Here is a 17,797-nt window from a genome sequence, read left to right on the forward strand (position 1 = left end):
CCCCATTCTTCCGGATATGCTCGGAGGATGTCGCCTGGTAGGCCATCCGGACCAGCTGCTTTTAATGGTACCAAGGTTTTAATCTGCTTTGTGACATCCAAAACAGAAAAAAGTTCCAGGTCTTGAACTAGGGTAAAGGGCGGGAGGTAAAAAGGGTCGTTTAGTGGGCCTTCAGCGGCAGAATAAAGTTTTTGGAAGTGGGAGAACCATGTCTGGGCATTGATGGTACAGGTCCTCAGAGTGTCGTCGGGGCGGTTCCTGTTGCCCACCAAATCCCAAAAACCTTTGGCATCTTTCCCACGACTGGCGGCCAAGAGGTCCTGCCAGAAGTTATCCTTCCACTCCATCTTGGCGTTTTTTAGGCAGAGTGCATAGTGCCTCCTGGCCACCCTAGTCCTGGATGGTAATTTGGACTTGACTGCTTCAATGAGAAGTGACTTCGCCTCCCTGCACTTCTGATTGTACCAGCCCTGTCTAGCTCGTGAGCTTGGTTTCCTTCTGTTCGTGTTAGCTGGGACTATAAAGAGGTTACTGATAGCCTGGGTTATGGTGCAGAACCTTGAGGCCACCTCCAGCAACCCATCCTCTTGGGGGTCAAGATTGACTAGGGCTGAGGCAAGAAGCTGCCTAATGGCAGAGGTTTTCTCCTCTGAAAGTGCCAACTTCGCCCACTTTAGCCGCCGTCCACAGTTGGCGACTACTGACAGGTCCGGGGCGGGGATACTAGAAGTTCTGGTCACAGTGCTAGTTAACCACCTGTGAGACAAGGTGAGAGAGAGGAGGTTGTGGTCACTCTCGACAGATGGTATAATCGCCATGTCTTCCACCAAACTCCACAGGTGTACGTCAAGGAGGAAGTAATCGATCCGTGACGTATGCCCTGGCCTGTTGTAGGTGTGGGCCCCTGCTTTGTCGGACCTAGTCCTGCCATTGGCAGCCCTCAGACCAAACTCCATAGCTATTGAGTTGATCTGGAGGGCCACTTCTGTCCACTTTTTAATGGGACTAGTTCAAGGGACGGAATCCCCCACCTGGTGTCGTGTTCCTCTTGGTCAGTTAGGATTTCGAGGACCAGGGGCTCAAAGGTACAATTGAGATCGCCCGCCACCAAGGTACAAGACCTGTGAGGTGACGAGCGAAGCAGGGCTTCTAGACAAGATATTACTGGGGATTCTCTACCCCCCTTTGTGCCTCGGGCGTAAATGTTAAAAATATTTAGGATGACTCAGCCCTGGGGGTTTTTCAACAATATGTTAAGGAGATCCGGGCATTTGGTATCCCGCTCCACCACCCTACAGTTGAGTTCTGAAGCCACCCAAATTAAGAGGCCACCCGAAGGGCGGCCCCTACCAGTTACGCTATGGACTGCTGGCAAAAAATGGGTGGAGTATCCTGCCTTGTGCAGGGGCACCCCGCTCCAGGTTTTCTGGAACAGGCATATGGAGTGTTGCTCCACTAGCGAGTTCCAGTCCGGCAGCGCTAACTTCCTCTCGAGGCCCGCCACATTCCAGCTGAAAACCCTAAACGAGGGGTCCGTCACAGCTGCAATGCTACAGTTCTCGACAGGAGGTAGCGTGTCCACAACACCCACAACAGGGAGGCTAACCAGTGAGTCAGAAGATGCCCTTGTCTCCCCTTGCTCTTTTACAAGCTCGGCAGTAGCCTGGCTTTGTGGTGTAGTCGAGGGGCTACGGGTTTTAAGGAAGGGGGTAGGCTCGGCAGCAGGACTCAAAACCACAAGGGCCTCCCCGGGAGCGTCACAGAGTCAGCAACCCCAGGAACCCCAATTCTGCATCACTGGAGCTGGGTATAGCTGCTGTGGGAAGATTCCCGGGGAAGGATGACCATGAACGATATTTTGGGGAGGGGGCCCGACAGGGCAGAGCGGGGTGGTCAGGTCCGGCCTCGGGTAGAAAAAAGTTAGGTTGACAGCATCCACCCCCGTGCCGGCCGTTTGGCCTTGGGAGCATATTGAGTGGGCGGCTCTTATATCTTGAAAATTGACCACCACGCAATCTCCCTCAAAAGGTTTCTTCCTGTGGCCAATCCAACCCACCCTACGCACCCCAAGGATCAGGCCATCTACACCCAATGGAAGTGGTCTATTGGTTTTCATCCAGTGGATGACTTTGTTTTTTAGCGCCTGATGTGTTTCCTGCTGTGATTCTTTTAGGGGGGGGACTTTGATGAGGACAACAACATACGGGTGGCATTCGGGAGGGAGATTTACCGGGGGGCACTTGCGTGGCGGAATCTGCTGGGTGGCCACTGGGGGTGGATTTTTAGGCAAGGAGGGATTTTTAGACAGAGGGGGGTTTTTAGGCAAAGAGGTGGGATGGGAAACCCTAGAGATTGGTGCTGCTCCATTGGTTTTAGGAGGCGCAGCGGAAGCCGAATGCACGTTTGGACCAGCCCCTTTCTTCTGAGAGGTCTTTTGAGCAGGGTTTGGCGCGAAAGCCGTCGCTGCTGTGGGGGCAGTGCCGTGCACCTGAACTACGTGAGTGGAATCACTCGGCATTGCCTGCTTCGCACTGGCTAGAGGGACTGGGGTAGGAGCTTTCCCTGTAGCCAGTGTTTTGGCCGGCAGTGACGACTGGACTCTGGTTGTTTGGCTTACTGGGACCTCTTTAGCAACATTCCTATCTGGGTTGATCTCACTAGGTTTAGGTTGCACTTTCAGGAGGGTTTTCAGGGAGAAAAAGTTGTCCCTAGTGGCCTGTTCAAAATTGTCCAGTCTGACCCCCAGGCTCTTAACTTGGTCAAGTAGTGGATTAAACAGAGACTTTACCAGTTTCTCGAGAGACTCGAGAGAGGTGCCCTGTTTTGTAAGGGCCGGTGTTACTGGAGGCAGGGGGGACGGTGTCTGGGACGGTGGCTGGGACTCAGCTGCGTGCTGGGGGGAGCTAGAAATCCTGAGGAGTTCCAGCTCTCCAGCGTCTGGGTGTGAGGTGCCCCTATGGAGCTGTGTCCTAGAACACTTGTAGAGCATGGAGTGATTTCCCCTCCGAGTGTTAATCCCCCTTTTCCTTTTCCTATGTACCCGTGAAGGTCTAGTCTGGGGAAGTGGTTGTGGGTCAGGTGAGGGGACAATAGGATCCGAATGAGACCTGTTGTCAGGAAAGCTGGCTAAGCAGTGGGATGGTCCAGAAGCAATAGCCTCAGTGCAGCGACTGCCTGGGGAAGGCAGTGATATGAGGCTTTCTATCCTATCTAGTCCTGCCTCTAGCGCTATAATGTGTTGCTCGTCAGATGGGGGCCCAGGCGGAGGTAGGTTGGAGATGGAAGTAGGTGGCGACAAGGCATATGCCGCATCTCCCAAGGATGAGCGCTTGGATGGAAGGAGGTCAAGTGAGAGGCGGCGTTCCGTCATTGCGATCTCCTTTTCAATGACGTTAGCCACCCGGGTGATAAATTTGTCCATTGTGCCGATCATCGTGGAGCCCCCTAGAGCACTTGCTCCACCGCCCCTCAGGGCTTTACCGGATCTGGTGGACATGATGGATTCAAGAGCTACAGTTGGGCTCAGAGGGATTGGATCTGTAGAAGTCGATGAAAGGGGGGTGGCCCAGCCCAGCCTCTGCCGGCCCCGGACGGCCACAGACGGCCCGCCCTCTGCCCGGGCTCCGCCCGGCGCCGTCCGCACGCGTCCGCGACGCGGAGGGAGCTCTCTCCTTTTCTGCGCCTCCGGTCGCGCTCCGCCGGAAGTGGGCGTGGTTCTGCCTCAGGGCAGGCTGGGAGCTGTAGTTCTTCCCTGTCCGCGGCCGAGTGATGGAACTACTCGGCGGCGGGTGAACAAACAGCCTCAGGGACCCAGCGCTGCCAGGGAACACAGATGTGCCCAGCAGACCTCTCCGCAAACCTTCGAGTGTTGGTAAGCCTCCCGCTCCTCAGTGGGAGCTCTCTCCTTTTCTGCGCCTCCGGTCGCGCTCCGCCGGAAGTGGGCGTGGTTCTGCCTCAGGGCAGGCTGGGAGCTGTAGTTCTTCCCTGTCCGCGGCCGAGTGATGGAACTACTCGGCGGCGGGTGAACAAACAGCCTCAGGGACCCAGCGCTGCCAGGGAACACAGATGTGCCCAGCAGACCTCTCCGCAAACCTTCGAGTGTTGGTAAGCCTAATGGCAATGGCTTAAACTTTTGTAAATAACTTTTGTGATGATTATGTTCAGTGTATTTTATTGTGACGAAAATCCAAGAACAGAAGTGAAATATTAACATTTTTTTGTGACATTTGTAATAAAGCTTGAAACATTGAGAGAACATATTTGAACCAGTTGTTGAATGGTTGCACAGATTGATGCTGTGGTGGCGTTGAGTGACGTTGTTGTGGTGACGAGTGGGGGCTAATGTGTGAGGGGGCAGTGTGTGAGAGTGCGGGGGGGTGATTGTGCTATGTGTGTGCCCTAAAGTAGTGAGTGAGCAATGTGTGAGGGGGCAGTGTGTGAGGGGTGTAATTGTGCAGTGTGTGTGCCCTAAAGTAGTGTGAGTGAGTAATGTGTGAGTGCGCAGTGTGCTAGGGGTCAGTGTGTGAGGGGGCAGTGTGTGAGGGGGAAGTGTGTGAGGGGGCTGTGTGTGAGGGGGCTCTGTGTGAGGGGGCTGTGTGTGAGGGGGCTGTGTGTGAGTGGTTTGTGTGAGTGGGCAGTGTGTGAGGGGCAGTGTGTGAGGGGGCAGTGTGTAAGGGGGCAGTGTGTGAGGGGCAGTGTGTGAGGGCACAGTGCAATGAGAGTGTGTGAGGGTGCAGGGTGTGAGGGTGCAGTGTGTGTGGCCAAAAGTAGTGTGTGTGCGCAATGTGTGAGGGGGCAGTGTGTGTGAGGGTGCAGTATGTGTGGACTACATTACTGTGAGTGAGAAATGTGTGAGTGCACAGTGTGTGAGGGGCAGTGTGTGAGTGGGCAGTGTGTGAGTGGGCAGTGTGTGAGTGGGCAGAATGTGAGAGGGCAGAATGTGAGTGGGCAGTGTGTGAATGGGCAGAGTGTGAGTGGGAAGAGTGTGAGGGGGCAGTTTGGAGTGGGCAGTGTGTTAGGGGGCAGCCCTATAATACTGAGGTCTAAAGTAACTATTGTTTAGATGTACTACAGTTTATTTATAATAGTAATTATTAGTTATTTATATTATCAAATACTAAACATTATGTTAGGACTGTCCAAAATAATATTTCAGCCCAATACTTTTCTATAGCGAGTTTTATTGGAGCCTCTTTACAACGTTGGCACGTTTAGCTATCAACAGTGCCCGACCCCTTCTCTTGTGCAGTGATCTCAAAAGCATGCCAATTATTGAAAAGGAAGCCTCGTCACCACCGCAAACATCCGACAATTTCTATGCTAACTTCCATCCAAGAGACATGTGACGCATCACAGACTTGCAGTACAGGCTAGCAGTCAGCTACTCCAGAAGAGGGAAACCCTGTATCTGATTAACATGACAGCAGGACCTCGGGACACTTAATGACAGCTGTGGAATCTTAAATCCGATTACAAAAGAGGAAGTAGTTATGGTGCTTTAGACCCACTTCAGTTACATTTTTTCTTATTAAGGACCCAATGCATGTGTAACATCGTAAGCCAGGTCTGCCATGCATTGCATTTTGAGTCGTTTAAAACCATCCCACATTTTACAATAATACTTTATATAATGTGCATTGGTCGTCCATTAAAAAAGCCAGAACTGCCACTGAAGATATTGGGTAGAAAGAGGTCGTTCTCGCCCTTACCTGCCTCGGACACGCCTCTAGCAAACCCGCAAGTCTGTTATGGAACGACTGGGTCAGAGGCACATGCGGATTCCACAACCAATCAGCACGTGGACATTTTGTGCGGCGTACTACGATTGGCTAACATGCTGTATTCCACGTTACCTTATACGTCAGACTTTATCGCCCGTTCACGGGCGTCTCGGAGAATATGATGAGCGGTGCGGAAACTTTGAAACCCCTAACCTTAACCTTAACAAAGTGCAACTGCAAAACATAGTGTTCGACCATGTAAAATGATTCAAGACACTTTGCATCCTCCACAGTAAGCCTGAAAGGTACACTATTCTTTACAATTGTTATTTGTTTTCACATTTACATAGAGTGAAAAGGCCCGAAGGCATCATCACAGCCCTTAACAAGAGAAGCAGGATACACTGGTCAAAGCGAGTTCCAGAAATTAAACTGGGCTTATACATCAGTAGATGCGTGTAGTACGAGATACCACATGAGACAATTTCAGTTAAAGCATCATATGGAAGCCCTGACTCCAGGTCGGATTGGGTCAGCACCAAATAGCAATTTTTATGGGTCTTGCTTGGGTTCTCAGGATTGCGTCACCGAAGACTTTTTAAAGCTAGACCGCACAGATCAATTATAGGCGGCCATGTTGGGTGTAGGTCTTGTAGATTAACGTTGTTTGGGGCCCCTGGTTGCTCAGTCTCTCTTGCTACTTGGAATACTCAGGTTGCTTTTCCACTGGTCAACCGGGCCCAGCGGCCCTCACCAAGGAATCTACCAATGCCGCTTGATGACTACAACTCCCAGCAGGGCACCAGGACTGAGCCGGAAGTACAACTGCAAACCTGATGGGAATGGCGCGCAACACTAAAATGCACATGCATGTTCACAGGTAGTAGGAGGCGAGGTAGGCGTGGCTGCCACGCCCCCCGGCCGAGGCTGAGCTCTGCCACCAGAGCTGTTCGCGCCGCTTCCCCGGGCTCCCGCACCCCGGTACCGCCTCCGCTGCTCCCCGGCCCCAGCATGGTCATGGCCGAGCCCCTGGGGCACCCCCAGCGCGGCCCGGTGCGGGTGGCCTTCTACGACATCGAGAGCACGCTGGGGAAGGGCAACTTCGCCGTTGTGAAGCTAGTGAGACACTGCATCACCAAGAGCGAGGTGAGTGCCTGTGAGGACCTAGAGAGGGATTCCTATGCAAGCCGGGCTCCTGGATCACCGAGAGGGAGGGGAGTACACGTGGGGAGCAAAACAAACAAAAACAAAAGCGGACACTTTGGGGAAAATTAATAAACATGTGTGAAAGTTGCGGGAGGTGCGTGCGTGTCTGCGTGTCTGCGTGCATGCACTAGCGATAGACTGACTTGCTGGGAATGTGGACAGCGCCGACGTGCGTGTCCACAGACCAGAATCGCCGCGCGTGTCTCCCTTGAGAGGCATCTTAGCAACAATTGGTCTTGAGAGCGAGACCTAAAAAAAGAGTCCCCTCTGTCAGCAATAAAAGGATACAACTCGAACAATCAGAAAAGCAGCATGTTCTAGAGGTGAGACAAACACTTTGATAGGGAGGAAGGACATTGAATAGGATCAGAGAACTGGGAGCGACAGGACAAGCCTCCAATCATGACCAAAGGACTGGGCCAAGGCCGCCTCTATGAGATTGAAGAGTAAAGAATAGATAATGGACAACAAACAGCTAAAGCTATCTGTAGAGGAGACATAAAAATGAAAACGTGTTATGGCAACAAAATCCCAATGATCCAATGTGTTCTTTGCTGGGCAGATTATCTTAAAAATGTATATCGTTTAGTAGATGTCAAACAAAGGCAAGTAAAAAAATAGAAATTACTTTTCTCTCTAGTATTTCCTCTTACTTTATGTAAACTGTATGTACAGTGAAGAACTACAATTTGTGATTTTTATGTATCTTTCAATCTTGATACTCTCAATGCTGAGAAATCGATGCCATGAAAGCTAAACAGTGCATACGGGTTCATATTCGATTCTACCAATTTAGACAAATAAAAAAAAGAAAATCTTGATATTGAATGAAAATTATGCGTTTCGCTCGCATGATATATAGACAGCACGTATTTCGATCACTACAACAAAGACAACCAGCGCCATTCCACTGCCACTAAACATCCCAGGACAATGAAACATTATTTCTCTGGATTGGTGTAATGAGTTGTCAGCCAATGAGAGTGACAAGCAATCTATGAAATCACGTAAAACGCGAATTGCATTTTTAGACCAAAGACAGTTCCAACATGTCAAAACGTAACATCCAGTAAAGTAGTGTAACGCAATATAACGCAATTAAAGCCAGCATCACGCAGCAGCATAAAACAGCCTCTCATAATAGAACACGTAGTATACCATGTCGCGTTTACGTCGGATTAAAGATAGGCGCCAATGTGGCGTTGGGATTCGGTTCCTGGTATCTTCTGGACAGCTCTGCCGCGCCCTTCTATGGCCCCCAATGAATCCTTCTGAAACAATAAGTGTGCTAAACTGCTCATAAAGGGCCATCCAGTGTAGAGAAAGCGCAGTTCTCTTTGCCAGATCCTGCATCTCTAAACAATCATCCACAATAGACGTTCCAGATTACTGCTTCTTTTCAGGCTGCCAGCTGAGTGTCTGAGGTGTAGTATGACATCATGAGTCAGTGAAGAGGAAGCGCAGTTCTCATTGTCCAGTTATGCATCTATTACAGTCCCCACAATAGACGTTCTAGAATGCAGCTTCTTTTGATGATGTCAGCTGAGAGTTTGAGGTGTAGTGTGACATCATGAGTCTTGCCTATGTCTCTTAAAGGGCCCGTCCAGTGTAGGGCGGTCGATTTACACACAGAGTAATACTCATGCCGCACATTCTCAGCACCAGTGGCAGTGTGTGCAGTGGGAGTGGCTCTTGTTGAAGGCTGCATTCTTGTGTGCCCTGAAATCACCACCTTATTGGTAAAAAACGGAGTCGCCATGGATTGCACACAACACACACACACCATACAAAGTGCAGGATGTTGAGTCATCAGTATTCTAATAATGGAGCCTCTCCTTGTTTCTGTGACCACAGATCTCACCTCCTTAATAAGCGCGAGCCGGCAGACCGGGGCTCACACCCCCCACTTGCAGTCTTCGTCCGGCCAGTACTTCGCAGCGCTAGAGCCCGGTCCCGAGGCCTCCTCCGTCCTTGGGCTTTTACACACACATCCATGGAGCATAGCGCAGCAGCAGTTTCAGGACACGTTTCCAGGTACATTCCTGCCTCTTCCTCTATCAGTCACCCCTGCCCCAGACAGGGAGACCAGCGTATGTTCCCTCTTTTGTGTTGTTCAAGACAGTATAGCCTAGAAGGGAAATTTCTTTTTTTTGTAGCAAAAAATACATATACCCTACGTCTGCGACAGAATAACAACTTTTATTACCAGATCTAAGGATGTAAAGTAAACATACGTGTTTAATTCATGGATATTTACTCTGGAACAAATGTGCCTGGGGGCATAACCCAATGGTTCTAGTGCCTCATGCGATACGTTCACACACTGGCACTGGAGCACGTCTAAAGATGTCTGCAGCAGTTTCATGATGCTCAGGTAAAACCAAAATTATTCACAAGCCTTTGCACAAGAGCCACTTGAAATGGAGAAGGCCTCTGCAGATGTGAGTCAGTGCAAACCTTTGTGAACATGGAACAAAACGGTGACCGAGTCTCTCCCTGGTGGCAGTGCCAGTGGGCCGCTCTCAGAGTGTAATGGGCCCATGTTTTGCGTTTCCTCGGGTCCGATGGTGTCTATTGGGGTCAGCTGCTATTGTATAATTTCTACTCAGTAGCGTTCTTGTTGCATTATGATGGTATGGTAATATAGTTCACTGTCCAAAAAACGCACGTGTCACACCTGTGAAATTGGTCAGTTGTAATTTCCAGCGGAGTCTTCTGCAAATTAAGAGCGGTACAAATCGTAGATTCTCGTGTACCACGAGCATCTGCGATTTGTACCATAATAAAACATATTTTACTCTATTAAATCTACTGGGCTGTATAATTACATATCAAATCAAACGAACCCTAATGAAAAATATTGCACGAGAACCGAAAATCAAAACGATTAAATGAAAAGACGATGACATACGTTGTCACTTAGGAGCACTGGGGTTAGCGAGGAAAGGGGCATAGCAGGCACATTACCTACCTGTGCTGACATCAGCTGATTCGTGCATCAGGTGCCGGTACTGGCATCTCCCTTCCCAATGCACGGGAATTCCTGTTTTTACTTCCGGGAGAGGGCATAGAAGGGGCAATTGGAGTGCGCGGTCTAGCATAGAAAAGAAATACCCTGCACCGACAGCTGTCTTATAAACCAATCTGCACTGGCACGGGGGGGGGGAGGCGAGAGATGGGAGGTGGTAGCAGGAAGTTAGAGGTAGTAGGGTGGGCATGGATAAAAAAGGCTGCCGTATTAAAAACACACACAAAACTCGAGGCACTTGTCTATATGTTCAAACGGCTTAGAGTGTTTGTCATCACCGATTAGTTGTATAGGACTTCGTCTTAAACACATTCTTTTGTGGAGAAAGCTGAGACGACTGTACTATGCTCACGTTCAACCTGTTTCACAAGAATTTGCTCAAATGCGTTCTAAACGTACCAAACCATGTTTAGATGGTATACAACGTTTACAACGAAGTTTTTACCACGCACTACCACTACAACGCAGGCAGTACCACGCATACCATTACAACGCATTGCGCTGGGGGGCGCTCTAGGATAGGGAATAAGTATAATTTTATATCCAACACCTTCCCTAGTGTCCACGGGGACTGCAGTTGGAATATAAAATTATACTTACCACTATCCAGCACCTCTAAGCGCTATGCGTTGTAAATACCGCGTTGTAATGGTATGCGTGGTAAAAGTATGCGTTGTAACGTCATACATCCTGTTTAGATTTGTTCCAGTGGAAATCCTTTTGATTCTGTTATACACATTAGCGGGTGGGTAGCAATAGGGTGCTCCGGACAAGTGTTAAAGTGCTCCAGTAGAAATGTCTGCTCCCTCTGTCTTCAAATATTCGTAACCCCACACTGCATGGAAGCTCTTATTAGTTCGTCCTTTGTGGGATGGGTGCTTGGGGGTATTTGTTCTTGTGTGACGTGTGCCTGTGGGATGTGTTCTCGTGTGATGTGCTCTTGTGTGAAGTGTGTTCGTGGCATGTGTGCTCGCGTGTCCTTCTCTATGATGGCCCTCTGCAGACATGTGGTGTAACACGCGCCTCCCCCTCCTGCCGCCCCACACAGGCCGCTATGCCGTGCTCACCAAGGACACCATGCCGCAGACCTTCAAGCGGAAGCGCTCCTGGTCCCGCGCCGTCTTCTCCAACCTGCAGCGGAAGGGCCTGGAGAAGCGCTTCGAGATCCAGAAGTACGTCACCAAGCCGGACCGGAAGTAGCTGGCCGCTATGCTGGGCCTCACCGACGCGCAGGTGAGAGTTTCTTGCTGCGTGGGGCTCGTGGGGTGACCTGCGTGCGTGACCGCAGCGTGCGCCACACTGGAGAGAACGAGGGCCTCACAAAGATGACGCACTTTCTCTTTGGCCTTAGCACGTCACGCCCCCCGGCCGAGGCTGAGCTCTGCCGCCAGAGCCGGAGCTGCTCGCGCCGCTTCCCCGGGCTCCCGCACCCCGGTGCCGCCTCCGCTGCTCCCCGGCCCCAGCATGGTCATGGCCGAGCCCCCGGGGCTCCCCAGCACGGCCCGGTGCGGGTGGCCTTCTACAACATCGAACGCACGCTGGGGAAGGGCAACTTCGCCGTTGTGAAGCTAGCGAGACACCACATCACCAAGAGCGAGGTGTGTGCCTGTGAGGACCTAGAGAGGGATTCCTATGCAAGCCGGGCCACTGGATCACCGAGAGGGAGGGGAGTACACATGGGGAGCGAAAAAAACAAAAGCGGACACTTTGGGGGAAATTAATAAACATGTGTGAAAGTTGCAGGAGGTGTGTGTGTGCGCGTGCGTGCGCGCGTGTGTGTCTGTGTGCATGCATGCGCGATAGGCTGTTCTTGCTGGGAATGTGGACGGCGCCGATGTGCGCGTCCACAGACCAGAATCGCCGCACGGGCCCCGGGTTGTCTCCCTTGAGAGACAACTCAGCGACAATAGGTCTCGAGGGCGAGACCTAAAAAAACACGTATAGAGCACGCGGCTACCCAAAAGGGTCTCCGTGCTAGAGCAAGGCAGCAAATATAAAAGCAGCCAATACAACTGCTTCCAGCATCTCGTTGGAAGTAGGGGAAAATAAACATGCGGGAGTTCAAAAGGTGAATCAGCAATAACAATGCCTTTACATTTTGTTTTTATCATGTCATATTTACTAAGCGTTTAAAGACACGTCAAATATCAGACTATATTTCTGAGAGATTACTGCTTATACTTTTAATATGATTTACAAAAGGGGGTGGTGATGAACAGAGTGTCTGAGTTAAACAGACCACTCTTACCCAGTCCAAAGATCAGGGCTTGATCCATCACCGTTATTTATCTCACTGCCCCATCCCAGCTCAGAACCTGGCTATATGCAAATCAGTCTGTCCCTGGCCCAGTGCATCATGGGAACAGGGCAGACTAAACTACCAAGCCAATTCTTCACCAGAAAGGAGACAAGCTACCGGGGACCGGTTTCTGGCATTTCAGCCTTCTTCGGCCCGGCTTGCTTGAATCCTGATGGAGCAGTGAGAAAGGGACTCATGTCTGAGTATACCCTGCCACACCTATAGTGGCCAAAAACGATTTACAAAAGGGGGTGGTGATGAACAGAGTGTCTGAGTTAAACAGACCACTCTTACCCAGTCCAAAGATCAGGGCTTGATCCATCACCGTTATTTATCTCACTGCCCCATCCCAGCTCAGAACCTGGCTATATGCAAATCAGTCTGTCCCTGGCCCAGTGCATCATGGGAACAGGGCAGACTAAACTACCAAGCCAATTCTTCACCAGAAAGGAGACAAGCTACCGGGGACCGGTTTCTGGCATTTCAGCCTTCTTCGGCCCGGCTTGCTTGAATCCTGATGGAGCAGTGAGAAAGGGACTCATGTCTGAGTATACCCTGCCACACCTATAGTGGCCAAAAACGATTTACAAAAGGGGGTGGTGATGAACAGAGTGTCTGAGTTAAACAGACCACTCTTACCCAGTCCAAAGATCAGGGCTTGATCCATCACCGTTATTTATACTTTTAATATGAACATTTGTGTTTACTTTACTTTCTCTCAGTGGTGGCTAGTGTAGAGAGCCATCCGGGCCCTCTAGTACATTGATGTTGCCAAATAACATGCATCCCCACACCCCTAGGGCGGGCTCGTCCTAGGGTATAAATAAAGGGACGGACCGCTCGGGGCTTCCGACCACGAGAACTAATTAACGTCTTGTGTAATCATTTGCTGCGTTGCTGGGGTCTAGATTGCCTAGGTCCCGCCGCGCTACATTGGTGACGAGGCCAGTCGCACCCCACGTGTGCCCGCCTACCTGCTGCCGAGAGCGAGTGGTGCCAAACCGTGTTTGGCCAGTTACTCTGCTGTTGCATGGTGTCTGCGGAGCCCACCCGCATCACCCCTGGAGGCCCGACGTCCGTTGCCTGAAAGTTACGGTGTCCCGCGGCCTCTGCCACCGCCGTGTCTGCCCGCGGTGAATCTGCTCTGGCCTGCGCCCGCCCACGCGTCTTTCTGCCCAACGGGAGCACGTTCAGCTGGCGACGCTTGAGACGGCCTGCGACGGCTGGGGTGAGTGGTACTGCGTGTGTGCTTTGCTGCCCTCGCTGTGTTTGTGGCGCACTGCCTGCCCCCGTGAAGAGCTGCTTGAGAGTGAGACTGCCCGTGTCTCCCTTCGTCGAGTGCCTGCCTCAGAGTGAGCCTCCTGGTGGCCTCTGCCTTCCCGCCCGCTTCACTTCAACGGGGCCTGTGCCTGGGCTGCCCCTTTTTGCTGCCTGCCTCCTGTGTCCCAGCCCCTGGACCCTCATTAGGAGATCATGTGTGACACTTCACAGGGTGTGGCAAGGGGTGGTGAAGAAAAAAAAACATTGGCGGCTGCAAGCAAATGAATATGGGGAGTATGTGCATTTCTTCTTTACCCTGGGACAGCAAGCTGCACCTGCAGGGTCACGCCATGGGGACTAATTTTGGTAGGGAGAAGAAACATTCCACTGAGCGTTTGAGCCAGAGCAACTCAGGCCTAGCTTGCTCACGCTTCCCAGAACACGTGAAGCTGCGCCAGGAGCTACAGCGCCCCCACCTGCGTGCACACGGAGCCACAGCGCGGTCGGCAACATACGAGCACGTGCTGAAGCACACGCCCCAGAGCCGCACGTCAGCATGCAAGCCGTGCCCTTGCGCTTACGCACCATCGCCCGGCTGCAATGAGCAATCCACACGCGACAGGTGCTGCCGCCCAGCAAGATGGAGGGCCCAATCCAGTCGTTGGTGCCAATCCATCACCACTGGTGCATACACTGCAGTTGCACCACTAACCTTCTTCAGTGAAGCCTCGGACCCCGCTGCTGCCGTGGCAAGATGGAAGGCCTGGATCGCATGGCTGAACCACTACTTCAAAGGGACCAGGGAAACTGATGGAACTGTAAAACGGTCACTCCTCATCTACTATGGGGGTGCAGAGATCTATGACCTGTTCGAGATGCTCCCCAACACCGGAAATGAAGATGACTATGAGGCGGCGGTCGTCGTGCTCAATAGACACTTTGACCCGCAGCTGAACAACGATTTTGAGAAATTCAAGTTCAAGAGGGCGTGGCAGACCAATACCGAATCCGTCGATATGCTCTATGCACTGCTACGCCGGCTGGCTAGCACGTGCCCCTTCACAGACCAGCGGGATAAAATCTGTGATCAGATCATCCTAGGCTGCCCCTCAAAGCTCCTGCGGAAGCTAATCCTCCGGCAACCTGGAATCTCGCTGGATGAGATCCTGGATCTAGCCCGCTCCCACGAACTGTCGGATGCCAGGGCAGAAGAGATGGAAGCCCCCCTACATACACCGGTCGCCGCATCACTGGCGCCCAGGCACCCACCGATCAAGGAGGAAAAGGTGGAAAGCAATCCAAAGATGCCACACGACACCTTGCCAGGCGCCCAGACCATCAACAGGTAGACCGTGGGGATACTGCGGCGCGGATCACCCCGCGACGGACGTCTGCGGGGCGAAAGGGAAAATGGGCACTTGGTGCGGAAGGCAAATTCACTATGCCAGAGTGTGCCGCGGTGGGCGATTCCGACAAACATCGTCAAGACCCAGAAGCATGTCCCAGCGTGTTCGCCAGATCACCCATGATGACCCACTGTCAGTGCCGGACGACCAGCCACAGGAACGAAGCCCTATGTATGAGGACGAGGACGATGAAGAGGTGTTTGTGGTATCGTACGTCAGCAGGACAGGGACTCGTCGAAGACCATCTCCCATGTGCTCAGTCTCCATCGAAGCCACTGACGTACAAGCCTTTATTGACAGTTGGGCATTTGTCAATGTGATGGACTCCAACCAGTATGACCACCTGTCAACGCGACCTCCTCTTGCACCATCCACAGCACAAATCTACACGTACGGAGGGACGGACCCGCTTCCTCTCCGTGGCATCATTCAGACCACTGTCGCAAGCGGAAGCTACTTTACCGAGGCGAGGATCCACATCACTGAGGGGAAAAAGGGAACTATACTCAGCTGCCACATGGCTGAGGACCTAGGACTTGTCTTCTTCGCTAACCAGATTCATGACTCCCATGCGGAAGCGATGTTGAAGGAGTTCCGGCTCTCTTCAGAGGACTTGGGAAACTCAAAGGCAAGAGTTTCAAGCTCCACCTTGACCATTCGGTACGACCTGTGGCCCTCAGTCACCGGCGGGTGCCCTTCAACTTACGCTCGCAAGTGGAGGAGGAGCTGAGAAAGCTCGAAGAGCTAAATCTAATCGAGCACGTCTCTGGTCCCACTCCATGGGTGTCCCCGCTGGTCGTGGCACCTAAACCCAAACAACCAGGAGCCATTCGACTCTGTGTCGATAGGAGACTGCCAAATACCACCGTGAAGAGAGAACGTCACATCACCTCACAATGGACGATATTGTGGCGGGCCTAAATGGGGCAAAGTGGTTCTCCAAACTAGACCTAAACGCCGGCTACCATCAGCTGGAACTGGAGCCCGAGAGCCGGTATATTACCACCTTCTCGACACACGTTGGCCTCCTCAGGTACAAGAAGCTCAGCTTCCGAGTGTCGTCAGCCGCCAAAGTCTTCCAAAATGCCATCTGGGAAGCACTCTCGGGGCTGCAAGCGGTGATCCACCTCATTGATGATATCTTCGTGTTCTCCAACACGCTCGGGGAACACCACTCTCACCTCGAAGCCGCTCTGAAGAGGCTGGCAGACTGTGGGCTAACTCTACACAAATCCAAATGCTCATTTTATCAAGAGAGCGTCGACTTCTTTGGATACACGTTCACGCGAGAAGGACTCCTGGAGGATCCGAAGAAAGCCGAAGCCGTCAGAGCTGCCAGCACACCTCGAAACCCCACCGAAGTGAGGAGTTTCCTCGGTATTGCCACGTACTGTGGACGCTTCCCCAATCTTGCAGCCATGTCTGAGCTACTGCGCGTCCTGACGCGCCTCGATCATAAGTGGGAGTGGACACTGGCGGCCAACAAAGCGTTCCAAGACATCAAAGCGGGATTGCTGGACAAGACCGTAATGGCCTACTTCCACCCAAGACAACAAATGGAACTGGTCATCGACGCCAGCCCCGTGGGTCTAGGAGTGGTCCTCCTTCAAGAACACGGCCCGGAGGTGTGGAAGCCAGTTGCCTATGCCAGCAAGGCTCTCACTGACACCGAGACCAGATACGCCCAAATCGAGAGGGAGGCGTTGGCTATCAAATGGGCGTGCCAGCACTTCCACCTGTATCTGTGCGGCCAGGAGTTCCATGTCGTGACTGACCACAAACCGCTGCTCCCGCTGTTTGCTGGCTCATCCCGGCTAGAACCCCCGAGGATCGAACAATGGGCGGTGCAGTTGCAAGCCTACAACTTCAAAGTGATCTTCTGCCCAGGGGCCCACAACCATGCCAACTATCTGTCTCGTCACCCAGAGTCCACAATGCCATCTGACCCGTCGGCGGATGCCTGCAGCACCGAAGCGTTCATCAACATGGTGTCGCAAGGAGCGTGTTCCAAGGCCAAAACACTTGAAGAAATTGGCTGAGCCACTCAAGAAGACCCCTCTCTTTCCGAGTCCGAGGAGCACTGGAGAACAATGGATGGGCCCACTTCATGGACGGCGCTCGTGTCCTACGGCTGGCTGTCAGCCATGCCCACCAACAACTGTGGCAAGTTTGGAGCGAACTAAGTGTGAGGGAAGAAGGAGTTGTCTTGAGGGGACACCTGATAGTGGTCCCGGAGAGTCTTCAGAAAAGGATCCTCGTGTTGGCCCACATTGGTCACCAAGGAATGGCAAAGACCAAAGCCAGGCTATTGGACAAGGTCTGGTTACCGGCGATGGACTCCATGGTAGAGGAGATGGTAAGGCAGTGCCATGCCTGCACGATCACTGGAGGGAACCCAGCACTGGCACCAGTGATTACGGAAGAACCGAGCATGACTCCTTGGACACGTCTCAGCGTGGATTTTGGGAGCTTCCCAGATGGACGTCACATGCTGGTCATGGTTGATTCATTCTCGAAATTCCCCATTGTTGAGGTGGTGGCGTCAACAGTTTTCCCACACGTGAAGAGAGTCCTGGACAGAGCCTTCGCAATGATGGGACTGCCGGAAGAGATCAAGTCCGACAATGGACCCCCTTTCCAGGGGCGAGAGTTGCAGGAGTATCTCGAAAATCTAGCGGTGCGCCACGGGAAGATCACCCCACTATGGCCCCAAGCAAACGAGGAAGTAGAACGACTGATGATGACAATTAGCTGTGCGTTGCGCATGGCAGTGGAGAATGGAGAAGACCCTGAAAATGCTCTTGATCAGTTCCTCGGTGCGTGCCGACAGACCCCTCATAGCACCACCAAGTGTGCCCCGGCTCACCTCCTGTTCAAG

The sequence above is a fragment of the Lissotriton vulgaris genome, chromosome 7 (assembly GCF_964263255.1).
Source record: "Lissotriton vulgaris chromosome 7, aLisVul1.2, whole genome shotgun sequence".
NCBI lineage: Eukaryota > Metazoa > Chordata > Amphibia > Caudata > Salamandridae > Lissotriton > Lissotriton vulgaris.